The sequence below is a fragment of the Tiliqua scincoides genome, chromosome 3, assembly GCF_035046505.1.
Source record: "Tiliqua scincoides isolate rTilSci1 chromosome 3, rTilSci1.hap2, whole genome shotgun sequence".
Lineage (NCBI taxonomy): Eukaryota > Metazoa > Chordata > Lepidosauria > Squamata > Scincidae > Tiliqua > Tiliqua scincoides.
This window is the reverse complement of record NC_089823.1, coordinates 235,236,911-235,263,553: the sequence shown is the minus strand read 5'-3', so window position 1 is coordinate 235,263,553 and position 26,643 is coordinate 235,236,911. Positions and strand designations below refer to the sequence as shown.

General features: G+C 47.9%; 6 non-coding genes across 6 annotated transcripts; 3 read left to right on the top strand and 3 right to left on the bottom strand.

Moving 5' to 3' along the window:
• Positions 1 to 6,497: 6,497 nt before the first annotated feature.
• LOC136646896 (5S ribosomal RNA) lies at positions 6,498 to 6,616 on the bottom strand. Its single transcript, XR_010794219.1, has one exon. It is a non-coding gene; the product is annotated as a 5S ribosomal RNA (ribosomal RNA).
• A 382-nt stretch (positions 6,617 to 6,998) lies between these two features.
• On the top strand, positions 6,999 to 7,117 carry LOC136646515 (5S ribosomal RNA). The gene has a single exon (XR_010794206.1). It is a non-coding gene; the product is annotated as a 5S ribosomal RNA (ribosomal RNA).
• Positions 7,118 to 13,485: 6,368 nt separating this feature from the next.
• On the bottom strand, positions 13,486 to 13,604 carry LOC136646956 (5S ribosomal RNA). Its single transcript, XR_010794225.1, has one exon. It is a non-coding gene; the product is annotated as a 5S ribosomal RNA (ribosomal RNA).
• A 382-nt stretch (positions 13,605 to 13,986) lies between these two features.
• LOC136646980 (5S ribosomal RNA) lies at positions 13,987 to 14,105 on the top strand. The gene has a single exon (XR_010794227.1). It is a non-coding gene; the product is annotated as a 5S ribosomal RNA (ribosomal RNA).
• Positions 14,106 to 18,842: 4,737 nt separating this feature from the next.
• On the bottom strand, positions 18,843 to 18,961 carry LOC136646101 (5S ribosomal RNA). Its single transcript, XR_010794202.1, has one exon. It is a non-coding gene; the product is annotated as a 5S ribosomal RNA (ribosomal RNA).
• A 378-nt stretch (positions 18,962 to 19,339) lies between these two features.
• LOC136646907 (5S ribosomal RNA) lies at positions 19,340 to 19,458 on the top strand. Its single transcript, XR_010794220.1, has one exon. It is a non-coding gene; the product is annotated as a 5S ribosomal RNA (ribosomal RNA).
• The last annotated feature ends 7,185 nt before the right edge of the window (positions 19,459 to 26,643 follow it).

Sequence of the window (26,643 nt, the reverse complement as noted above, 5' to 3'; positions counted from 1 at the left end):
AGGTGCCCCTGCCACGCCACTCTAGCTACACTATGGCTGATTGGCCAGCTCAGGAGGATTAAACTTGCTTGCCAGACTGGGCTGATGCATTGAAGACACAATGTGGATGCACCACAGCCCTTGGGGAAGGCATGTGTATACCTGTTTCCAGGACTGGCGCCAATTACAGCATCCTTTGGGTAGAAAAAAGAGGTGATGCGCACAGGGAGAGAGAGAGAGAGAAATCAGAGAGGGGGTATGATGCTTCCTACCAGAGAGGTGGGAACTAGTAAAGGAGAGAATGAAGCCAACCAGAGCTCTCTTGCTCACCCCCTCCCTCTCCCCCTCCCTCGCTTATAGTTCATGCAGGGTGAGGGGGAAAGTCTCTGTCCTGAGCTCCCTGAGATCAGACGGAAAGCTCTTCAACCTCTCCAGACTGAGAGCAAAGTCCAAAGTCCAGCTGAAATGTCTGCATGACTGCCTCTTTGCCGACGATGCAGCTGTCACTACCCACTCTGCCAAAGATCTCCAGCAGCTCATGGATCGTTTTAGCAAGGCCTGCCAAGATTTTGAACTGACAATCAGCCTGAAGAAAACACAGGTCATGGTTCAGGATGTGGACTCACCTCCCTGCATTACAATCTCTGCACATGAACTGGAGGTTGTCCATGACTTTGTGTACCTTGGCTCAACGATCTCCGACACTCTTTCTCTCGATACCAAGCTAAACAAGCGCATCGGTAAAGCAGCTACCACGTTTTCCAGACTCACAAAGAGAGTCTGGTCCAACAAGAAGCTGACGGAACATACCAAGTTCCAGGTCTACAGAGCTTGTGTCCTGAGTACACTTCTGTACTGCAGCGAGTCATGGACTCTTCACTCACAACAGGAGAGGAAACCGAGCGCTTTCCACATGCGCTGCCTCCGACGCATCCTCGGCATCACCTGGCAGGACAAAGTTCCAAACAACACAGTCCTGGAACGTGCTGGAATCCCTAGCATGTATGCACTGCTGAAACAGAGACGCCTACGTTGGCTCGGTCATGTCGTGAGAATGGATGATGGCCATATCCCAAAGGATCTCCTCTATGGAGAACTCGTGCAAGGAAAGTGCCCTACAGGTAGACCACAGCTGCGATACAAGGACATCTGCAAGAGGGATCTGAAGGCCTTAGGAGTGGACCTCAACAGGTGGGAAACCCTGGCCTCTGAGCGGCCCGCTTGGAGGCAGGCTGTGCAGCATGGCCTTTCCCAGTTTGAAGAGACACTTGGCCAACAGTCTGAGGCAAAGAAGGAAGGCCCACAGCCAGGGAGACAGACCAGGGACAGACTGCACTTGCTCCCGGTGTGGAAGGGATTGTCACTCCCGAATCTGCCTTTTCAGCCACACTAGACGCTGTTCCAGAACCACCATTCAGAGCACGATTCCAGAGTCTTTCGAGACTGAAGGTTGCCAACATGATGAGCTCCCCCCTCCATTTGCACTCCAATCCTTTCCAACTCCGGGTGCATTAAAGTGTGAGCACTTTTCCAGCAGATTTCCCAGTCCACCACCATCTGCTTTCCAGTGGGTACCCAGCAGCTGGGCAGATAGGGCACCAAGCCGCCTCGCCCCTCAGCACTAGCTGGGATACAGGCATGCAAGAGGAAGCCAGAGATGTCAGACAGAGACCTCACTGAGTAAACCCCCTCCTCCATGAGCACCAAGGAGTCCTCCTCCTTGGAATTCAGTCCCAGGAGGAGTGGTTTCAAGCAGGTTTGCACTGCAGCGGAGGCAGAAGGGTCTTCAGGAGAGGCAGGCGGAGGGTGGGAGAAGAGGCAGTTGGCTGGCCATGAGGAGGGTGGAGGGCAAGGGAAGCGCAGCTGGGGGCCGGCAAGATCTCTGCCTGGACTGTCTCTTTGACAGCCACCCTGATCCCCCCATGCTTCCGCTGACCTTCAGCCTGCCACCCTCGCTGTCCCCCTCCTGGTCCTCTTTGCAGCACACAGGAGGGTGGAGTGGGCATGACCTCACAGATAAGGTGAGGAGATTTATCAAAGCTTGATTTATTGGCAGAAAATTCTCGCCTTATAGGGTAGGTGGGTCCTGACAGAGTGTCATTTTAAAAAGTGGGTCCCGGTGCCTAAAAGTTTGGGAACCACTGCTCTAGGGCACACCCTTAGGGCCCAATCCTGTCCAGCTTTCCAGCACTGGTACAGCTGTAATGTAGCCCTGAGGTAAGGGAAGAAATGTTCCCATATCTTGAGGAGGCCTCTGTGACTGCCTCCCCACCACAGAATGCTGTGCATGCCCCATTCGCATGGCTGTACCAGCATTGGAAAATTGGATAGGATTGGGCCCTTAATTTCTTCTAGCTTTGTGCGCCATTTTCTGAGCATTCCAGTACTTCCAGCATCAGATCAGAAGGATCAGGAACTGTGGATCGCCACCAGAATTGTCCCGATCGGATGAATGCAGGCCCCAAAAATCTCTCGAGAAGGAAGTCTCCCTTCTTTAAAGGAAATGGAAGGAAGTCATCATCGTCGAGAAGGAAAATGGACTGAGCCCTATGGAAAGCAAAACAGAGACACATAAGAACATAAGAAAAGCCCCACTGAAACAGGCCAAAGGCCCACCTAGTCCAGCTTCCTGTATCTCACAGTGGCCCACCAAATGCCCCAGGGAGCACACCAGATAACAAGAGACCTGCATCCTGGTGTCCTCCCTTGCATCAGGCATAGCCCATTTCTAAAATCAATCAATTTTTTAACAATCCTAGACTTCAGTCCTAGACACACTTACCCAGGAGTAAGTCCCTTTGACTATCATTGTTAAAATAATATACATAGTAGCTTGTTAAAAGTACAGGTCTGTAACATTTCCCCAAATGCAGTCACATACCATGGAAGCATCAAGTCTAATTAATCAAGTCCAGGCAGGTTCTCAAAGACCTAACCATTCTTGGCAACTGACCTCTCCACACTCCCAGATTAGTGTCATGTCTCTTCTGCTGTCTCAAAGGATGCTGGGATAAATTCTTGAATGTATGTCACAGCATCACCTGAGACATCACAAGGGATCCTGGCATGCATCTTTGAGATTGCATATTGCTCAACTGACACCCTTAAAAACATTGCCATGGAAGAACTGGCAATGGTGACAAATCAGGTTAATTTGTTTTATGCTGAAATCAACAAACCAATTTCTGCTCCAGAAAGCAATTAAGTCTGCAAATTAGAAAGCAAATTAGTCTGCATCGGACTAAATATCCTTCTTCCCTAAAACTCAAGGGTCAGAGGAACTTCTGCTAAAAATTTGCATGTGTAGTACTACCAGAATCAATTGGTTGGTTCACATAAACATGTGAAATCCATCCCTTCTTCCCCCTTTCTTATTAACCTGTTCTTGTCTTGAGTGCCCATCTCCTCCCTGCTCTTTCCATCTTCACCTACACTTTACTGTTGCCAACTCTGCATCCTCCTTTCAGTCACCAGGTCTCTTGGGACCCTTGCCTCCCTCCCAAGATCGCCTTCCAGTCCTCCACCTGTTCTGCAAAGCTAATGTTTGCCTGGTCCGTGTGAGATTTCAATCTTCGTCAGATTGACAACTTCCTCTTCCCCCACACAAAATGAACCGCAAAACATTCTGACAATTTTGTTTCTAGAGCTCTTGGAAGTGTACATCAGCATTCCATGCTATCATAGAAGTACACTCAATCAGTGTCGGAGGCTTCCTTACCACAAACACAATGCAGTGCAGATAATAAACATTAAACATGTGTTCAATGTTTTATGTGCGAGCAAGAGTCACAGGCCTTGCAATTAAGTGGAACTCAAAATGTTGCACATTTAAAACCAGACATGTTCAATACAACATTTTAGTACAGAAAAGTACATTTAAAAAGATGAATAAAAATTATTTCCACTTCTAAAGCTTTAAATGCAATTATTTCATTTTTAAAACTTCTTAAGAGTCTTCTCTCTACACATACTGAAAAGGCAAATACGTGACCCCATGCAGCCCAATATCACCATCTAGTGGCCTAAACTAATACTGTACACGTATACCAAAATCATACTACTGTACTATTTATTTTAAATCAAACAGTACACAAGAGAATGTTTTTGTCTCATATTTAGTATTAATTTGCCTAACAGCTTCATTCTGCTGCTGACAGCATGCAGAGTGCTCTGTTGGTAGCCCATATTGGGAGCGCTGTGTACACCGGATCCTATCCCCTCTGTAAACAGCCTCCCCACACCCTTTCTCTCCTTGGACTTGTGCCAGCTACAGAGCTGGCACAGGTCTGAGGAGACCCACTGCAGAACAGGAGGCTTACGGAGGGACAAGGGGATTTAAATCTCCTTTCCCCTCTGAAGCCTCCCAATCTGCCCCCTCCCATCCAGCATGCTCCTTTTTGGCATAGTTGTATCAGCGGGGGGGGGGGGGGGGTAGGATTGGGCTGTTAACGTTTAATACATAAACATAATAAAATATAATACATGTTATGTATTAACTGTAACATTTATAGCAACTAACCTTAGCCCAGTGTTTTCTACTCTTCTCACAGTAGATTTCTGAATTAAAATCAGAGATATGCTTCTAATTCTTAAGTCAGTTTCCAAGTTACACAAAGTTCTTTAGGTAAACAGAAAACTTCCTGTGCAATACTGGTCATCCTGTCAAAGGTGTCATTTAAAACTTTTTGTAACTTACCTGTCTTTGTTAAATAGGGTTGCAAAATACATGATGCAGTACTATGCATGTTTACAAGCAATTCAGTCCCATTGTGTTCAGGGAACTGCTCTCAACTAGTTGGTTAAAATCCCTTTTCCTTTAACTAAAAAGGTGCCCCAATTAACCAGGCCACTTCTAATGATGGGTGGCAGGGGGGAGAAACTTTCTCCCCAATCTCACATAGGAATGATGATACTTTCTTTAGTGTGCATGCATCATCTTGAAACAAATAGGTCTTTTCTTCTCTTCACTTGCATTTTTATTCATGTGCAAATGTATGCAAAACAGCTGAGTAAACCTTGAGTAAACTTTGTAAGATCAATAAACTCTGATGTTTTTTAACTGGGTAGCAGATCAGCCATTTTAACAGCCATTTTTCATTATTTCTGACTGAAAGTATATGTTCTTAAGCTATCTAAAACTACAAGCATCAGCATATTTCATTTACGAGTGTAATATTTCATAGGGAGTGTAGAAGAAACATTCTTTCTTATGTGTAAGTTTCATTGTGTTCAATAAATAATTGTTGAAGAAAGAAAATGTGGTGCATTACTTTCTGGGCGACCCTCATAATTACACTTATTTATATAGGAATTTACATGTCTATGTTGCTGGTATGGTGATGAAGCAACTGAACTGTGAATCAGGGCTTTTCTGGTATGAATCTTGCTCCTGCTATGAACTTGCTGGCCTTTGGCAAGTCTGTGTCTCCACTCCCCCTGCCACTAAGGGATAATGCAACAACCCTGTAAGGTAGGTGCGTCCTTCAGGATAATAGAAGTGACCTTCTTAGCTATTTAAATGCTAAGTATCATGATGCCACCATTTACTTCCATTCCAAGGGATTCAAGTCAGCTATCCACCAGACTCCGCTAACATTCATTCTCTCTTCCATGTACAGACTGCCTGGTTGCAAGTATTGGGAAGGGTTGTCCTTACTGTTTTCTTTTTTAGGCAGGGGTACTACATGACGGGCAGAAACTTGACAGGTGACTTTTCACACCATCTCCATGCTGGAAAAGGTAGCACTTATTGAGCATACACACACACACACACACACTCAGTGCAATAAGAGTAAGAACACAAGAAGAGCCCTGCTGCTGGATCAGGCCAAAGACCCATGTAGTCCAGATTCCCACCAGCTGCTTCAGGGAGCACACAGGACAACAAAAGAACTGCATCCTGATGCTCTCCCTTGCATCTGGCACTCTGAGGTAACCTACCTCTAAAACCAGGAGCTTGCACATACCTGTCATGACCCCTGATGGACATTTCCTCCATCAATCTGACCAATCCCTCATAAAGGCATCCAGGCCAGATGCCATCACCACATCCTGTGGCAAGGGGTTCCACAGGCTAATAACATGCTGACAGGTTAATTGCATGGGAAGAGCCATGGTGGATCAGGCCAAAGGCCCATCTAGTCCAGGCTCCTGCATGTCCGTGGCCCACCAGGGGCCTCAGGGAGCACACAAGACAACAAGAGACCTGCAACCTGGTGCCCTCCTTTGCAAATTTATTTATTAATAGAATTAAGACCTCTCCTCCCCACCCTGCTAAGGGCAAATAAGGAAGGTGGCCAACAATGACAACAATCAAAGAATAGTAAAACAATGATACAAACAATAAAGACAAAACCAGTCCCCGGGTTTTCTTGCTGAGGGTATCCCTGAGCGGAGGGACTCCTGAGGAGAGAACAGGAAGAGGGAAAAGAAAGAAGAAGAGTGAAAAGGGACTGACGCGCCCTGGAGGGAGAGGGAGAAGGCGGAGGCGTGGGAGGGAGGGCCCCCAAGAAGCAAAAAGCCTACAGCACCCGGTATTCCCAGGCGGTCTCCCATCCAAGTACTAACCAGGCCTGACCCTGCTTAGCTTCCGAGATCAGACGAGATCGGGCGCGTTCAGGGTAGTATGGCCGTAGACGCTGAACGGCCTTGATGTGGCCGTGCCACTTCTGCCTTGAAGCAGGGCTCCCAGCCCACCCCGCCTGCCTTGCCCCGCGCGCGCACACACACACACACACCAGCACCTTTCCCACCCAGGCACCCGCTTCCACTGCTAGCTGACGCACACGCCGCTGCGCTCTCCCTGCCCCTCCCACCGCTCCCTGCAAAACGCTGCTACCCGCACCCTCCTCCTGGACGGCGTCCCGCAGCTCAGCGCCTTCTCCTGCGCCCAAAACCCTCTGCTGACAAACACCCCGACTGCGGGCCCTCCTGTGGCTTCCCACCGTGGCCACAACGCCTCGCACACCCCCCCTGGCCCCACGGCCTGCTTCAAGGCAGAAGCGGCAGCGCCATGCAGTGTCTACGGCCATACTACCCTGAATGCGCCCGATCTCGTCTGATCTCGGAAGCTAAGCAGGGTCAGGCCTGGTTAGTACTTGGATGGGAGACCGCCTGGGAATACCGGGTGCTGTAGGCTTTTGCTTCTTTTGCGCCCCCCCCACGCGTCCATCCAATCACATCCATGCCCTCTCCTTGAAAGGCGCCTCTAGTAGTAGTATCTTTATTGTCATTGTGCTGCAGCACAACCAAATTTATGCACCTTTGAGATACAGGCATAAATATATACTACAATTCCAACAATCACACCCTACACACATTCTATACGACATGCATCATAATATTTGTATTGTATTGGCAACCTTCAGTCTCGAAAGACTATGGTATCGCGCTCTGAATGGTGGTTCTGGCACAGCGTCTAGTGTGGCTGAAAAGGCCAATCCGGGAGTGACAATCCCTTCCACACCGGGAGCAAGTGCAGTCTGTCCCTGGTCTGTCTCCCTGACTATGGGCCTTCCTTCTTTGCCTCTTAGCCTCAGACTGTTGGCAAAGTGTCTCTTCAAACTGGGAAAGGCCATGCTGCACAGCCTGCCTCCAAGCGGGCCGCTCAGAGGCCAGGTTTTCCCACTTGTTGAGGTCCATCCCTAAGGCCTTCAGATCCCTCTTGCAGATGTCCTTGTATCGCAGCTGTGGTCTGCCTGTAGGGCGCTTTCCTTGCACGAGTTCTCCATAGAGGAGATCCTTTGGGATCCGGCCATCATCCATTCACACGACATGACCAAGCCAACGCAGGCGTCTCTGTTTCAGCAGTGAATACATGCTAGGGATTCCAGCACGTTCCAGGACTGTGTTGTTTGGAACTTTGTCCTGCCAGGTGATGCCGAGGATGCGTCGGAGGCAGCGCATGTGGAAAGCGCTCAGTTTCCTCTCCTGTTGTGAGTGAAGAGTCCATGACTCGCTGCAGTACAGAAGTGTACTCAGGACGCAAGCTCTGTAGACCTGGATCTTGGTATGTTCCGTCAGCTTCTTGTTGGACCAGACTCTCTTTGTGAGTCTGGAAAACGTGGTAGCTGCTTTACCGATGCGCTTGTTTAGCTCGGTATCGAGAGAATGAGTGTCGGAGATCGTTGAGCCAAGGTACACAAAGTCATGGACAACCTCCAGTTCATGCTCAGAGATTGTAATGCAGGGAGGTGAGTCCACATCCTGAACCATGACCTGTGTTTTCTTCAGGCTGATTGTCAGTCCAAAATCTTGGCAGGCCTTGCTAAAACGATCCATGAGCTGCTGGAGATCTTTGGCAGAGTGGGTAGTGACAGCTGCATCGTCGGCAAAGAGGAAGTCACGCAGACATTTCAGCTGGACTTTGGATTTTGCTCTCAGTCTGGAGAGGTTGAAGAGCTTTCCGTCTGATCTGGTCCGGAGATAGATGCCTTCTGTTGCAGTTCCAAAGGCCTGCTTCAGCAGGACAGCGAAGAAAATCCCAAACAAGGTTGGTGCAAGAACACAGCCCTGCTTCACTCCGCTTCGGATGTCAAAAGGGTCTGATGTGGAGCCATCGAAGACAACAGTGCCCTTCATGTCCTTGTGGAAAGATCTGATGATGCTGAGAAGCCTGGGTGGACATCCAATCTTGGGGAGAATCTTGAAGAGGCCGTCTCTGCTGACCAGGTCGAAAGCCTTTGTGAGATCTATGAAGGCTATAAAGAGTGGCTGTCGTTGTTCCCTGCATTTCTCCTGCAGTTGTCTAAGGGAGAATACCATATCAGTGGTGGACCTGTTGGCTCGGAATCCACACTGCGATTCTGGATAGACGCTCTCTGCAAGTACCTGGAGCCTCTTTAGTACAACTCGGGCAAACAGCTTTCCTACAACGCTAAGGAGAGAGATGCCGCGGTAGTTGTTGCAGTCACCCCTGTCACCTTTGTTCTTGTACAGCGTGATGATGTTTGCATCCCTCATGTCTTGAGGTACTCCACCTTCTCTCCAGCAGAGACAGAGGATTTCATGCAGCTCAGTGACGATGATCTCTTTGCAGCATTTTAGGACTTCAGCAGGGATGCTGTCTTTTCCAGGTGCCTTGCCAAAGGCAAGGGAGTCCAGGGCCACGTGAAGTTCTTCTAGGGTTGGTTCACTGTCAAGCTCTTCCAGCACAGGCAGGCACTCAATGTTGTTCAGTGCTTCTTCGGTGACTACATTTTCTCTGGAATATAGCTCAGAGTAGTGCTGCACCCAGCGTTCCATCTGCTGCGCCCGATCCTGGATGACCTCGCCTGTGGCAGACTTCAGAGGGGCAATTTTCTTCTGTGTTGGACCTAGGGCCTGCTTGATACCATCATACATCCCCTTGATGTTGCCCGTGTCAGCTGCTATCTGTATCTCGGAACAGAGCTGGAGCCAGTAGTCGTTAGCACATCTCCTGGCAGTCTGTTGGACTTTGCTGCGAGCAGTTCGGAGGACCTGCAGGTTGCGCTCACTGGGACAGGCCTTGTATGCTGCTTGAGCTCTCCTCTTTTCCTCAATGACTGGTGTCAACTCCTAAGAGTGGGCTTCAAACCAGTCTGCCGCCTTGTTGGTCTTCTTGCCGAATATGGACAAGGCGGTGTTGTAAACGGTATTCTTGAAATGTTCCCATCTGTTGGATGCATCATAATATAAAAGCAGTATAACAGACCATCATGCCCAGGAGCCTTAGTCAACGTAATTATTGCTGTGGGATAAAAATTGGAAAAAACGCTACATTAGCACTTTTTTCCTTTTCCAGATTGAAAATCATTCTGTTACTTTAGGAACATAAAATATGACTATGGACAATTTGACTTGGCGTAAAATGATCACATTTAGCATATTAAAAATATAGTGCATCCAAACAATGATTACAAACAGAATTTGCTTTTTAATAATATTTATTTGTAATTGTAACAAATGGAAACAATCTCCTGAACAGTTTACTACTTTATGTGGTACAGACAAGGAAACCTCCACAAAACAATTTTTAAAAATCCAGAAGTAACAATGAGTCATATTTCCTCTCCACAGTATTAAATAAAAATAAAACACCCATTCTCATAAAAAGAATTGAAGAGGGGGGAAGTGTATAGAAGGGAGTGGGACTAAGTGTCAATGAATGGGCATGAAATTTAAGCAGAATCATTTTCTGAGCTGTAATTATCTGAGCAGGGTAATTATCAGCATCGGTTTCAGTCTCTGCTTCTGCAGCTACTCTGTTGTGTCTGTCATTTTCACAGTTATGGGCTTCTGAAAACTGAAGGTTTGCCCGGATTGAAACAAGCTTCTCTACCCTTTCACATGTCAGGTTATTTCTTGATTTAGTGTGAGTGTTTCCAGACATAGACCAGATTCTTTCACATGCTGCAGAAGATGGAGGAATCTGAAGAAGGCGAGAAGCAAGCGGAGTCAGAGGCTGTGTTGTGCAAAGACCTTGCCGCCATGTTGCAGGAGGAATATGTTTGGCAGAATCCCAGATTGCATTCCTGGACCAAATCCTTGAAGATGTTCTATATTCTGCAACATTTGAAAGTACCTTCAAGTCCTAAATGTGATGCTTGTTTTGTAATCCAGTCAAATGCAGTAACAGGGCTGTCAACACTTCTATTTCCGCCTTTGAATCTTGGATCCAGCAGATTTGCAGCAGCATGAATTGGATGGCAACAAAATTCTTCCCTTTTTAAAAATCAAATCTTTCACTTTACTTTCTTCTATAGTTGTAAGTGGAGATACACTGAGATTTTCAAAAACAGCTGTTTTATCTTGGTCAGTAAATAAGGAATTTCTGACAAAAGTGCACTATCCGATTCAGATGCAGTGATTGCTGCAGCAATTGGCTTTAGAACCTTCAGGGAATTTTGCAGCTGAACTCAGAAGACATCCTGATCAAGAACAGTGTTTCTCACACTCCTGGGTACTTTTAAGATCTTCAACTATTACTGTTTCTTGAAGAGCTTCTTTGTTTTTTAGTAAACTTTCAAAGAAGATCACCACTCCAGCCCACCAAGTTTTACTACAGAGCTTCAGTATCACTATTTTATTCTTTGCAATTTTTTCTACTTGCTTCTTCTTGAAAACTGCAGCTACTATATAAGTACCTTTTACATGTTTTAGAACTTCTTTTGCTGGTCTATAGATCATTGGAAGGGTGTCCAGTTTCATCATATCATTAAGAAGCAAGTTGAGGCCATGAGATGCACATCCTATTGCAGTAATATGTGGATACCGATCCATTATGATCTTCCATGCTGCTTTCATATTGCTGGCATTGCCAGTCAGCAAAGCAAATATTTTACCACTCCCAATTTTCTGTAGGACTTCACATGTTTCACAGTTGATATACTCTGCAGTATGTCTGTTCTCTCCTGTTTCAATGCTTTTATCAAAAACTGGTTGAGGTGTTGTCATAACCAAATTTATAATTCCTTCTCCTCTCACATTTGTCCATCTGTAAGCAGTGCAAGACACAGTGCTTCATTAATTTTTCCTTGCACAGATTTTTACAGCTGTTCAGATTTTTCTGAGTTCAGAGAATTTTGCAGCTGAACTCAGAAGACATCCTGATCAAGAACAGTGTTTCTCACACTCCTGCGTACTTTAAGATCTTCAACTGTTACTGTTTCTTGAAGAGCTTTGTTTTTTAGTAAACAAAGCATCTTGTTCTTGCATTGGAGAGTTCAGTTTGTAACCTAGGACTTTCTTGTCCTCAGTGCACAGAAATTAGAATCATCTGATACCATACAGATTTTTTAGAAATGATTTGGAAAATATTTGAATCGCTTCTAAAATATTTTATTCATCATGTTAAAATAAAACATTCCATAATCAATTTTTTTTCTTTTTTATTCAATTTTTCAGAAAGAAAAAAAACAAAGAAGTCTTCAGGGAAAAAAAAACTGTTTTTCCCACATTTTTCTGGTTTTTTTCCAGCCCTTCACATCTCTTGTCCCAGAGGCCCAACCAAGGACTTTGTGTCCTCCACCCCTTTCATGGATGACCCGGCTTGGCAGGGTGATCCAAAGACACTCATACACCCTCTCCAAAGAAAACCAGGACTTTAGGAGGAAGCACCACACCCTCTCCAAAGAAAACCAGGACTTTAGGAGGAAGAACCACACAAGGGAAGCAAAACAAGAACCAAGGATAACACCAAGAGAGGGAGGCTAGCGGCCTCAAGAGCCCAAGAAAGATGGTCCTGGTGGCCTCAGGTTAACAAGGGTCTGAGGGGAGGAAGGGAGTGGATCTGGTGGGACTAACCCAAAACAGACTAGCGCCCTGGTTGGCCTCCCTGAGCACCAGCCCAGTTGACTAACACCCTTTGCTGTCAGCCAGCAGAAAGAAAAGGCCTTTCTCACCGCTCACTCTGCCGTTTTATGTGACGCGCTCTTGGAACTTCCACCTCTGCAGCCAATGAGATCTCAGGCTGCCTGCTGTATTTAGAGAACGGTCAGTAACAGTCATGCGGGGCGGGGGGAGAGGAAGGAGAAATTCACTCCTTTAGCTAAGCACCCCCCTTACAAACTTTCACCATACAAATACATTGGCTTTACTAGCTTCATACATACTGTTTTACCTTTTCCCATCAGATACATATTTTCTGCTGCCAGATTTTGGCTTCACTCCCTGCTTCATCGACCGCAGGGCTTCCACCGAATGGAACCAGACAACAGGCACAGGGCCTTTTCTGTGGCGTTCCCACACTTGTGCAAGGCCTTGGCCGCAGAGCCCCAGCAGATGTGGATGCGGTAATGAAAGACCTTTTCTTGTTCCTTCCTTCCTTGGCCGCAGAGTGGGAGGGCGGGCCCCAAAGAAACAAAAGCCTATAGCACCTGGCATTCCCAGGCGGTCTCCCATCCAAGTTCTACAACCATCTTTGATGATGGTTCTGCAGTACAGAAGATGATGCAGCCTTATTTGTTTGTTTGTTTGTCTGTCTGTCTTAATTCTGTCCTATCTTTGCTCCCCAGATGGGGCCCAAAGCGGCTATCGATGTGAACATCAAACTTATTTATTTCTTTATTTATAGAATTAACACCCCTCCTCTCCACCCCCCAGGGGCACTTTAGGAAGGCGGCTTACAAAGACCACAACCAAAGACAAGAAAAACAATGATAGGTACAAGAAAGACCATTAAAAGCAAGCAAGTAATCATTAATTCTCTTGCATAGCACCGTTGTGCTATTTCTCTGCCAGGGAACCAAGACAGTCGTTTGCCTTGTTTTGGATGGCTTGGAAAAAGCGAGGCGGGTCCCTCCAACGGTGCCCCTGGACGGTCAGCACCGCACCCCGGGAGATCTGCGCCTGGGCGGCAGCGGAGGTGGCCTGAGGCTAGCACCGCCCCGAGCGGTCCGCAGTTTTCTTGCTGAGGGTATCCCTGAGCAGACGGACTCCTGAGGAGAGAACGGGAAGAGGGAAAAGAAAGAAGAAGAGTGAAAAGGGACTGACGCGCCCTGGAGGGAGAAGGCGGAGGCGTGGGAGGGAGGGCCCCCAAGAAGCAAAAGCCTACAGCACCCGGTATTCCCAGGCGGTCTCCCATCCAAGTACTAACCAGGCCTGACCCTGCTTAGCTTCCAAGATCAGACGAGATCGGGCGCGTTCAGGGTAGTATGGCCGTAGACGCTGAACGGCCTTGATGTGGCCGTGCCACTTCTGCCTTGAAGCAGGGCTCCCAGCCCACCCCGCCTGCCTTGCTCCGCGCGCACACACACACACACACACCAGCACTTTTCCCACCCAGGCACCCGCTTCCACTGCTAGCTGACGCACACGCCGCTGCGCTCTCCCTGCCCCTCCCACCGCTCCCTGCAAAACGCTGCTGCCCGCACCCTCCTCCTGGACGGCGTCCCGCAGCTCAGCGCCTTTTCCTGCGCCCAAACCCCTCTGCTGACAAACACCCCGACTGCGGGCCCTCCTGTGGCTTCCCACTGTGGCCACAACGCCTCGCACACCCCCCCTGGCCCCACGGCCTGCTTCAAGGCAGAAGCGGCAGCGCCCTGCAGTGTCTACGGCCATACTACCCTGAATGTGCCCGATCTTGTCTGATCTCGGAAGCTAAGCAGGGTCAGGCCTGGTTAGTACTTGGATGGGAGACCGCCTGGGAATACCGGGTGCTGTAGGCTTTTGCTTCTTTTGCGCCCCCCCCCACGCGTCCATCCAATCACATCCATGCCCTCTCCTTGAAAGGCGCCCCTAGTAGTAGTAGCAACTTTATTGTCATTGTGCTACAGCACAACAAAATTTATGCACCTTTGAGATACAGGCATAATACTATAATTCCAACAATCACACCCTACACACATTCTATACGACACGCATCATAATATAAAAACAGTATAACAGACCATAATGCCCAGGAGCCTTAGTCAACGTCATTATGGCTGTGGGATAAAAATGGAAAAAAACGCTACTTTAGCACTTTTTTCCTTTTCCAGATTGAAAATCATTCTGTTACTTTAGGAACATAAAATATGACTATGGACAATTTGACTTGGCATAAAATGATCACAACTAGCATATTAAAAATATAGTGCATCCAAACAATTATTACAAATAAAATTTGCTTTTTTAACAATATTTATTTGTAATTGTAACAAATGGAAACAATCTCCTGAACTGTTTACTAGTTTATGTGGTACAGATAAGGAAACCTCCACAAAACAATTTTTAAAAATCTAGCAGTAACAATGAGTCATATTTCCTCTCCACAGTATTAAATAAAAATAAAAAACCCATTCTCATAAAAAGAATTGAAGAGGGGGGAAGTGTATAGAAGGGAGTGGGACTAAGTGTCAATGAATGGGCATGAAATTTAAGCAGAATCATTTTCTGAGCTGTAATTATCTGAGCAGGGTAATTATCAGCATCGGTTTCAGTCTCTGCTTCTGCAGCTATTCTGTTGTGTCTGTCATTTTCACAGTTATGGAATTCTGAAAACTGAAGGTTTGCCCGGATTGAAATAAACTTCTCTACCCTTTCACATGTCAGGTTATTTCTTGATTTAGTGTGAGCGTATCCAAACATAGACCAGATTCTTTCACATGCTGCAGAAGATGGAGGAATCTGAAGAAGGTGAGAAGCAAGAGGAGTCAGAGGCTGTGTTGTGCAAAGACCTTGCCGCCATGTTGCAGGAGGAATATGTTTGGCAGAATCCCAGATAGCATTCCTGGACCAAATCCCTGAAGATGTTCTATATTCTGCAACATTTGAAAGTACCTTCCCAACCTCAAGTCCTAAATGTGATGCTTGTTTTGTAATCCAGTCAAATGCAGTAACAGGGCTGTCAACACTTCTATTTCCGCCTTTGAACCTTGGATCCAGCAGATTTGCAGCAGCATGAATTGGATGGCAACAAAATTCTTCCCTTTTTAAAAATCAAATCTTTCACTTTACTTTCTTCTATAGTTGTAAGTGGAGATACACTGAGATTTTCAAAAACAGCTGTTTTATCTTGGTCAGTAAATAAGGAATTTCTGACAAAAGTGCACTATCTGATTCAGATGCAGTGATTGCTGCAGCAATTGGCTTTAGAATCTTCAGGGAATTTTGCAGCTGAACCCAGAAGACATCCTGATCAAGAACAGTGTTTCTTATACTCCTGGGCACTTTAAGATCTTCAACTATTACTGTTTCTTGAGGAGCTTCTTTGTTTTTTTTTAGTAAACTTTCAAAGAAGATCACCACTCCAGCCCACCAAGTTTTACTAGGAGCTTCAGTGTCACTATTTTATTCTTTGCATTTTTTTTCTACTTGCTTCTTCTTAAAAACTGCAGCTACAATATAAGTACCTTTTACATGTTTTAGAACTTCTTTTGCTCGACTATAGATCATTGGAAGGGTGTCCAGTTTCATCATACCATTAAGAAGCAAGTTGAGGCCATGAGATGCACATCCTATTGCAGTAATATGTGGATACAGAGCCATTATGATCTCCCATGCTGCTTTCATATTGCTGGCATTGTCAGTCAGCAAAGCAAATATTTTACCACTCCCAATTTTCTGTAGGACTTCACATGTTTCACAGCTGATATACTCTGCAGTATGTCTGTTCTCTCCTGTTTCGATGCTTTTGTCAAAAACTGGTTGAGGTGTTGTTATAGCCAAATTTATAATTCCTTCTCCTCTCACATTTGTCTATCCATCTGTAAGTAATGCAAGACACAGTGCTTCATTAATTTTTCCTTGCACTGATTCCATGACACGTTCATATTCCGACTCCAAAAGAGGCTTGCTCAGAGAATGTCTGCTGGGTAAATGGTTTTAGTAATTTCAAAACTTCCTGCCAGTTATTGAAAATGGTGTTCCAGAAGAATACATTGCTCTTGCAAAAGCTTGATCAATTCTTTCGTGATCTTCAGGTGTCATCTTGTCTACAAATGAAGTTATTGAATAATTTTTGGATGCAGCTGTCTTCAGTATCTGTTTACTTGAAAATGCTGCTGATGGGACAACAATTTGTGTTGCTCCTGATGTTACAGGTGGAGTAGAAAGAGGACTTCTTGAATGAGAACGTTGAGAAAAACTATGCATTTTCATCATTTTGGTCCTCTTCACTTAGATCCATAAAGGATTTTTTAAATATCTACAGGACACTTGTTGCATACAAGAAGGTGTTTTGTCATCCTGGTAGCATTTGGAAATGCGTATTTCATCTGACAACATTTGCAAATCATATTTTTCTTCTCAGAAGAACTTGTAATGTGAAAATGCCTCCATATGCTAGATGTTGCTCTCACAATTTTCCTGGGGGGAGTAGGAAAGAAAAATAATTTAATGGCTAGTTTGCAAGAAGACACTAATCTGTGGTTGTGGGTAGCAGAAGTAAAGAACCAGATTAGTAGTAATTAAATCATTATTTACACAAAGGTTATAAAGATAAACTAGTGTAACTCAATGATTCAGTTTTCTGGAATCAGATAAATGTAAACTTCTACCTTTTAAAATTAAGTATTTACTTTCAGGTCCTTTTTGTTACTCTGTATTTTCTTCCAATGCTTTGAGGCCTTGTGAAGAGGACAGAACAGAACCAAACACACCCACCCACATGCAAAAACAAAACTGAAACCTTTTTCTTTTCTTGTGACAATGGCAGCACCTCCTAAAGGAAGAAATGCACCTTGTTCTTGCATTGGAGAGTTCAGTTTGTAACCTAGGACTTGCATGTCCTCAGTGCACAGAAATTAGAATCATCTGATACCATACAGATTTTTTAGAAATGATTTGGAAAATATTTGAATCGCTTCTAAAATATTTTATTCATCATGTTAAAATAAAACATTCCATAATCTTTTTTTTTTCTTTTTTATTCAATTTTTCAGAAAAAGACAAAAAAGTCTTCAGGAAAAAAACTGGTTTTTTCCAAAATTTTCTGGTTTTTTTCCAGCCCTTCACATCTCCCAGAGGCCCAACCAAGGACTTTGTGTCCTCCACCCCTTTCATGGATGACCCGGCTTGGCAGGGCGATCCAAAGACACTCATACAACCTCTCCAAAGAAAACCAGGACTTTAGGAGGAAGAACCACACAAGGGAAGCAAAACAGGAACCACGAATAACACCAAGAGAGGGAGGTTAGTGGCTTCAAGAGCCCAAGAAAGATAGTCCTGGAGGCCTAAGGTTACCAAGGGTCTGAGGGGAGGAAGGGAGTGGATCTGGTGGGACTAACCCACAACAGGCTAGTGCCCTGGTCGGCCTCCCTGAGCACCAGCCTGGTTGACTAACACCCTTTGCTGTCAACCAGCAGAAAGAAAAGGCCTTTCTCACCGCTCACTCTGCCGTTTTATGTGACGCGCTCTTGGAACTTCCACCTCTGCAGCCAATGAGATCTCAGGCTGCCTGCTATATTTAGAGAATGGTCAGTAACAGTCATGCGGGGGGGGGGGGGAAGGAGAAATTAACTCCTTTCCAGCCAAATACCCCCTTACAAACTTTCACCATACAAATACATTGGCTTTACTAGCTTCACACATACTGTTTTACCTTTTCCCATCAGACACATATTTTCTACTGTCAGATTTTGGCTTCACTCCCTGCTTCATCGACCGCAGGGCTTCCACCGGACGGGACCAAACAGGCACAGGGCCTTTTCTGTGGCGTCCCCACGCTTGTGCAAAGCATTGGCTGCAGAGCCCCAGCAGATGTGGATGCGGTCATGAAAGACCTTTTGCTCTTCCTCCCTCCCTCCCTCCCTCCCTCCCTCCCGGAGACCGGTTTCATGGAATCAGGGTGGGAGAGAGCCTCTGAGGTTGCCAAAGTGCTGCTGCTGTCTTGCTGATGCTTGAGGTGTGTCTTGCTGATGCTTGAGGATGCTTTGCCTGCGTTGGCTTGGTCATGTCGTGAGAACGGGCGATGGTCGGATCCCAAAGGATCTCTTATTCATTTATTTATAGAATTAACACCCCTTCCCTCCACCCCGCTAAGGGCACTTTAGGAAGGCGGCTTACAATGACCACAACCAAAGAAAAGAAAAACAATGATAGGTACAAGAAAGACCATTAAAAGCAAACAATTAATCATTAATTCTCTTGCATAGCACCGTTGTGCGATTTCTCTGCCAGGGAACCAAGACAGTCGTTTGCCTTGTTTTGGATGGCTTGGAAAAAGCGAGGCGGTCCCTCCAACGGTGCCCCTGGACGGTCAGCACCGCACCCCGGGAGATCTGCGCCTGGGCGGCAGTGGAGATGACCTAAGGCTAGCACCGCCCCGAGCGGTCCCCAGTTTTCTTGCTGAGGGTATCCCTGAGCGGACAGACTCCTGAGGAGAGAACGGGAAGAGGGAAAAGAAAGAAGAAGAGTGAAAAGGGACTGACGCGCCCTGGAGGGAGAAGGTGGAGGCGTGGGAGGGAGGGCCCCAAAGAAGCAAAAGCCTACAGCACCCGGTATTCCCAGGCGGTCTCCCATCCAAGTACTAACCAGGCCTGACCCTGCTTAGCTTCCGAGATCAGACGAGATCGGGTGCGTTCAGGGTAGTATGGCCGTAGACGCTGAATGGCCTTGATGTGGCCGTGCCACTTCTGCCTTGAAGCAGGGCTCCCAGCCCACCCCGCCTGCCTTGCCCCGCGCACACACACACACACACCAGCACCTTTCCCACCCAGGCACCCGCTTCCACTGCTAGCTGACGCACACGCCGCTGCGCTGTCCCTGCCCCTCCCACCGCTCCCTGCAAAATGCTGCTACCTGCACCCTCCTCCTGGATGGCATCCTGCAGCTCAGCGCCTTCTCCTGCACCCAAACCCCTCTGCTGACAAACACCCCGACTGCGGGCCCTCCTGTGGCTTCCCACCGTGGCCACAACGCCTTGCACACACCCCCTGGCCCCACGGCCTGCTTCAAGGCAGAAGCGGCAGCACCCTGCAGTGTCTACGGCCATACTACCCTGAATGCGCCTGATCTCGTCTGATCTCGGAAGCTAAGCAGGGTCAGGCCTGGTTAGTACTTGGATGGGAGACCGCCTGGGAATACCGGGTGCTGTAGGCTTTTGCTTCTTTTGCGCCCCCTCCACGCGTCCATCCAATCACATCCATGCCCTCTCCTTGAAAGGCGCCTCTAGTAGTAGTATCTTTATTGTCATTGTGCTGCAGCACAACCAAATTTATGCACCTTTGAGAAACAGGCATAAATATATACTATAATTCCAACAATCACACCCTACACACATTCTATATGACATGCATCATAATACTGTTATACTGTTTTTGTAACAGACCATAATGCCCAGGAGCATCGTAACAACTATATGGCCTTATTCAACATAATTATGGCTGTGGGATAAAAACTGTTCAGGAGTCGTGTGGTGCTGCTCTCATAGTTCTGTATCGTCTATCCGAAGGCAAAAGTTCAAAGAACTTATGAGCAGGGTGGAAGGGGTCTCTCAGAATACTGTGTGACTTCTGCAGACAGCACGATGTATAGATAAGAATATAAGAACAGCCCCACTGGATCAGGCCATAGGCCCATCTAGTTCGGCTTTCTGTATCTCACAGTGGCCCACCAAATGCCCCAGGGAGCACACCAGATAACAAGAGACCTCATCCTGGTGCCCTCCCTTGCATCTGGCATTCTGACATAACCCATTTCTAAAATCAGGAGGTTGCATATACGCATCATGGCTTGGAACCAGTAATGGATTTTTCCTCCAGAAACTTGTCCAATCCCCTTTTAAAGGCATCCAGGCCAGATGCCATCACCACATCCTGTGGCAGGGAGTTCCATAGACCAACCACATGCTGAGTAAAGAAATATTTTCTTTTGTCTGTTCTAACTCTCCCAACACTTAATTTTAGTGGATGTCCCCTGGTTCTGGTGTTATGTGAGAGTGTAAAGAGCATCTCTCTATCCACTCTGTCCATCCCCTGCATAATTTTGTATGTCTCAATCATGTCCTCCCCTCAGGCGTCTTTTTTGCAGACTGAAGAGGCCCAAACGCCGTAGCCTTTCCTCATAAGGAAGGTGCCCCAGCCCCGTAATCATCTTATTCGCTCTCTTTTGCACCTTTTCCATTTCCACGATGTCTTTTTTGAGATGCGGCGACCAGAACTGGACACAATACTCCAGGTGTGGCCTTACCATAGATTTGTATAATGGCATTATAATACTAGCCGTTTTGTTCTCAATACCTTTTCTAATGATCCCAAGCATAGAATTGGCCTTCTTTACTGCCGCTGCACACTGGGTTGACACTTTCATCGACCTGTCCACCACCACCCCATGATCTCTCTCCTGATCTGTCACAGACAGCTCAGAACCCATCAGCCTATATGTGAAGTTTTTTTTACCCCAACGTGCATGATCTTACACTTACTGACATTGAAACGCAACTGCCATTTTGCTGCCCATTCTGCCAGTCTGGAGAGATCCTTCTGGAGCTCCTCACAATCACTTCTGGTCTTCACCACTCGGAAAAGTTTGGTGTTGTCTGCAATCTTTGCCACCTCACTGCTCAACCCTGTCTCCAGGTTGTTTATGGTTGAAAAGCACCAGTCCCAGGACAGTTCCTTGGGGCACACCGCTTTTCACCTCTCTCCATTGTGAAAATTGCCCACTGACACCCACTCTCTGCTTCCTGGTCTTCAACCAGTTCTCAATCCATGAGAGGACCTGTCTTCTAATTCTCTGACTGTGGAGTTTTTTCAATAGACTTTGGTGAGGGACCATGTCGAACGCCTTCTGAAAGTCCAGATATATAATGTCTACGGGTTCTCCTGCATCCACGTACCTGTTGACCTTTTCAAAGAATTCTATAAGGTTTATTACGCAAGACTTACCCTTACAGAAGCTATGCTGATTCTTCCTCAGCAAGGCCTGTTTGTCTATGTCCTCCAAAGATGTCCTCCAAAGCTGGTAGATGAAGGTTGATGATGTGCTGCGCAATCTTAATAATTCTCTGCAGAGCTTTTTTGTCCCCTGCAGAGCAATTTCCATACCACAACAAGATATCATAGGTTAGGACACTCTCAATGCTGCAACGATAGTAAGACACAAGCAGCTGCTGTGACAAATTTAACCTCCCAATCTTCCTCAGAAAATATAAACGCTTTAGTGCCTTTTTTATCAACATGTTGGTTTTAATAGTCCATGAGAGGTCCTCTGTGATGTCAATACCTAGGAATTTGAAACTAGCAACCCTCTCCACCCTCTCACCATTTATGTATAATGTTGTGTGTACATCCCTCTTTTTCCAATTCAATTATAGTCAATTATAAGTTCTTTAGTTTTTTTGATGTTAAGTGAGAGATTATTTTCTTTGCACCACAATAACTCCTTCTTATCATTCCCGCTAACAAGCCCCACCACTGTAGTATGGTCTGCAAATTTTACAATTTCATTGGTGTTATGTGATGGGGTACAATCATGTGTATACAGGGAATAGAGGAAGGGGCTCAGCGCACAGCATTGGGGAGCTCCTGTATTTCATATCAGAGTGGAAGAATGATGAGCCATCCTAACTGACTGTGGCCTATTTGTCAAAAAGTCCTTTAGCCGCAGACAAATGTCTTGCTGAATGCCCAAACTAGTCATTTTTAAAAACAGCCTGCTAAGTAGAATGGTGATAAAAGCAGAACTATTGTATTGGCAACCTTCAGTCTCGAAAGACTATGGTATCGCGCTCTGAAAGGTGGTTCTGGCACAGCGTCTAGTGTGGCTGAAAAGGCCAATCCGGGAATGACAATCCCTTCCACACCGGGAGCAAGTGCAGTCTGTCCCTGGCCTGTCTCCCTGGCTATGGGCCTTCCTTCTTTGCCTCTTAGCCTCAGACTGTTGGCAAAGTGTCTCTTCAAACTGGGAAAGGCCATGCTGCACAGCCTGCCTCCCAGCGGGCCGCTCAGAGACCAGCGTTTCCCACTTGTTGAGGTCCATTCCTAAGGCCTTCAGATCCCTCTTGCAGATGTCCTTGTATCGCAGCTGTGGTCTACCTGTAGGGCGCTTTCCTTGCACGAGTTCTCCATAGAGGAGATCCTTTGGGATCCGGCCATCATCCATTCTCACGACATGACCAAGCCAACGCAGGCGTCTCTGTTTCAGCAGTGAATACATGCTAGGGATTCCAGCACGTTCCAGGACTATGTTGTTTGGAACTTTGTCCTGCCAGGTAATGCCGAGGATGCGTCGGAGGCAGCGCATGTGAAAAGCGCTCAGTTTCCTCTCCTGTTGTGAGCGAAGAGTCCATGACTCGCTGCAGTACAGAAGTGTACTCAGGACGCAAGCTCTGTAGACCTGGATCTTGGTATGTTCCGTCAGCTTCTTGTTGGACCAGACTCTCTTTGTGAGTCTGGAAAACGTGGTAGCTGCTTTACCGATGCGCTTGTTTAGCTCGGTATCGAGAGAAAGAGTGTCGGAGATCGTTGAGCCAAGGTACACAAAGTCATGGACAACCTCCAGTTCATGCGCAGAGATTGTAATGCAGGGAGGTGAGTCCACATCCTGAACCATGACCTGTGTTTTCTTCAGGCTGATTGTCAGTCCAAAATCTTGGCAGGCCTTGCTAAAACGATCCATGAGCTGCTGGAGATCTTTGGCAGAGTGGGTAGTGACAGCTGCATCGTCGGCAAAGAGGAAGTCACGCAGACATTTCAGCTGGACTTTGGACTTTGCTCTCAGTCTGGAGAGGTTGAAGAGCTTTCCGTCTGATCTGGTTCGGAGATAGATGCCTTCTGTTGCCAAGCAGAACTATAATCCACAAATAACACCCGTACAAATGTACCCCGTTGTACTTATGCCTCTGCCTCTGCCCTGGAACCCCCTGCTCCTGCTTCAGTTCTTTTGCTTCTTTTGCCCCCCCCCGCCAGGCGTCCATCCAACCACATCCATGTCATCTCCTTGAAAGGCGCCTCTAGTAGTAGTAGTAGCCCTCCCTTCGGCTGCTCACCGTGGCTGCAATGCTTCATGGCCCCTCGCCTCTCACTCAGACCGCTTTGCTCTCCCCTGGTGTCATGCCATTCCCACCCAGGGACAGCCAGACACCACCCGCCACCCCTTGTGAAGGACCCTCACTCACAACCACCACCCTTCCAGGTCACCTGGGACCAGGACCTCCTAAGGACCACTGAAGCCAACTTGCCTGGCCTCCCACATGCGCCCTCAGGCCCCACTCCCTGCTTCACCTGCAAACTGAAAGGGGGGCCCAGAGGCCCAACCAAGGACTTTGTGTCCTCCACCCCCTTCATGGATGAGTGGCGAGGCAGGGCCATCCAAAGACACTCAACAATGCTTCTCTCAGGGGAAAACCAGGAGGAGGCACCACACAAGGGAAGGAAACCAGAAGTCCAGGACATCAGGGGAGGGAGGCTGGCCGCCTTCTGCCTCCAGGCTGCAAGCCCAAGAACGATGGTCTGGGTGGCCTCGGGTAACCAAGGGAAGGGACGGAGTGGGTTTGGCAGGACTGACCTAAAACAGGCACCCTGTGGGAACTGACCCACAGCAGGCTGGCACCCTGGTCGGCATCCCTGAGCACCAGCCCAGGTGAGCAACACCCTCTGCCTGCCTGCCTGCCTGCCTGCCTTCCGCATTGGGCAGCTGTGAAGTGCAGGCCTCATGACCCTCCAGCCACTGGGAGGCTACTCAGTTTGGGCCTCCTCCAGGAATCCCCTCAGGCTGTCCCTGAGGGCGGAGTCTAACCCCAAGGTTTTGACTCGCCGAGGGGGCGGGGCGTGGGCGTGGCAAGCCGTGTGGGCGGGGCGAGGGCTTTGTGTGTGGGCAGAGGGATGTTATGGGAATGGGCGTGGCCCGGAGTGTGAGCGGGGCTAGGAGGGCTGCTGTTCACAGAGGCAAAGCTGGCTAGAGTGACACGCAGGCTGCATTTCCGGTACTTGTGTCATCAAAAGCAGCCTGGACTTTGAGGCTGTGTTTGGTGTCTTGGAGTGGGCAGCCAAAGCCCAGGAGCTGCCAGCAGGGGAAGGCTGGGCTGGGCGCCCCTCTCTGGCCCTCCTGCCCCAAAGGGGCACCAGGGAAGATCCAGCCCTGACTCTCCAGGCAAAGGAATGAGGGCTGCAATGCTGTGTGCCCTTACTCCAGAGTAAGCACCAGTTTACTCAATGGGACTTGCTTTTGAGTGGTCAAGCGCAGGATTGCATTGCATTGCAGGTCATAGAATGCAGTGGGGAGCCCATCAGCTCGGGGTGGGTGGCTGAAGCCTTCTCTTGTGGTGACTACAGTGCTGTCCTCTGAGCAGCAGGACACAATCATAAGAACAGTTAGAGCCCCTGGGTCAGGCCAAATGCCTATCTAGTCCAGCCTCCTGTATCTCACAGCAGCCCCCCAGCTGCGTCAGGGAGCATCGCATCCTGTGGCGAGGAGTTCCACAGGCTCATTGCATAAGAGCCCCACTGCTGGATCAGGCCAAAGGGAACGTAGGAAGAGCCCCACTGCTGGATCAGGCCAAAGGGCCATCCAGTCCAGACTCCAGTCCCTCACAGTGGCCCACCAGTTGCCTCAGGGAGCACCCAAGACAACACACCACATCCTGTGGCAAGGACTTCCACTGACTCATGCATAAGAACATAGGAAGAGCCCCACTGCTGGGTTAGGCCAAAGGCCATCCTATTGGAATTGCGGAAGATCTGGCAAGGAGGTAGGATATGGTGTCAGCAGTGGCCCCTTTAAGGGTTAAGGCCTGGGCATTCAGCAGAGGGTGAGTGGCACAGCTGCAGCCACTTGAAGGCAATAGGGCTCTCAGGCATAAAAGCACCTGATGAAGGGAGTTTGGTGTGGGTAGCAGATGGAGGAAAGGAGATTGGATTAATGGACTGGTGGCTAAAGGAGTACTGGAACTGCTGATGAACTGATTGGTGAATGGACTTTGGAGCCTTGGGGAGTCTGCAAGGCATGAGCCTGCACCACATCCTGTACCAAGGAGTTCCACAGGCTCATTGCATCAGAATGTAGGAAGAGCCCCACTGCTGGATCAGGCCATAGGGCCATCCAGTCCTGCCTCCTGTCCCTCACAGTGGCCCCCCAGGTGCCTCAGGGAGCAGCCAAGATGACACACCACATCCTGTGGCAAGGGGTTCCACAGGCTAATAACATGCTGACAGGTTAATTGCATGCTCTCTTTTTCTCTCAACCTCGAGGCAAAATCCGGAGCTGGAGTCCCTGAGGCAGTTCATGGCTGAACACAGTCATGTTCTGGCAACTCCTGCGATGCCGCTGGAACCAACCGTATTGGCCTCTGCCTTTCTATTGGACAATTTCAGTGATGTGGAGAGGGGGGATTTGCTGCATGGGTAACAGCCTATCCTCCATACCTACTTTACCCAGGCTTTGCGCACTGGAGAGGACACTCTGTTCCAGAACCACCATTCAGAGCTTGACACCATAGTCTTCCAAGACTGAAGGATGCCAACTACTTTTTCTCTCCTACCCACCACAAAGGGATCTCCTTCCTATTTGTTCTTTGGATGACTGCTGGCTCTTCCCACCAGCCAGAGGACAGGCTCCTCTGAACCCTGGTGAGCACCCAGTTTCAGGTAGATGGAGAGAGGCCCTCAATCATAAGAACATAAGATGAGCCTGGCTGCTGGATCAGGCCAAAGGCCCATCTGCTCCAGTTTCCTGTATTTCACAGTGGCCCACCAGAGGCCTCAGGGAGCACAGAAGACATCCTGTGGCAAGGAGTTCCACAGACTAATTACATGCTGGGTTAACAAACTGAAACCTAAGAAGAGCCATGCTGGATCAGACCAAAGACCCATCTAGTCCAGGCTCCTGCATGTCAGTGGCCCACCAGGGGCCTCAGGGAGCACACAAGACAGCAAGAGACCTGCCTCCTGGTGCCCTCCCTTGCACCTGGCCTTCTGAAAGAGCCCACTTCTGTAACCAGGAGGTTGCACAGACCCATCATGGCTTGTAACCTGCGATGGGCTTTTCCTCCAGAAACTTGTCCAATCGCCTTTGAAAGGTATCCAGGCCAGATGCCATCACCACATCCTGTGGTAGGGAGTTCCACAGACCAACTACACACTGGTTGAATAAATATTTTCTTTTGCTTCCTTGGCAAAAAATCAAAACTTTAGATATAGGCTGATGGGTTCTGAGCTGTCTGTGACAGATCAGGAGAGAGATCTTGGGGTGGTGGTGGACAGGTCGATGAAAGTGTCGACCCAATGTGCGGCGGCAGTGAAGAAGGCCAATTCTATGCTTGGGATCATTAGGAAGGGTATTGAGAAC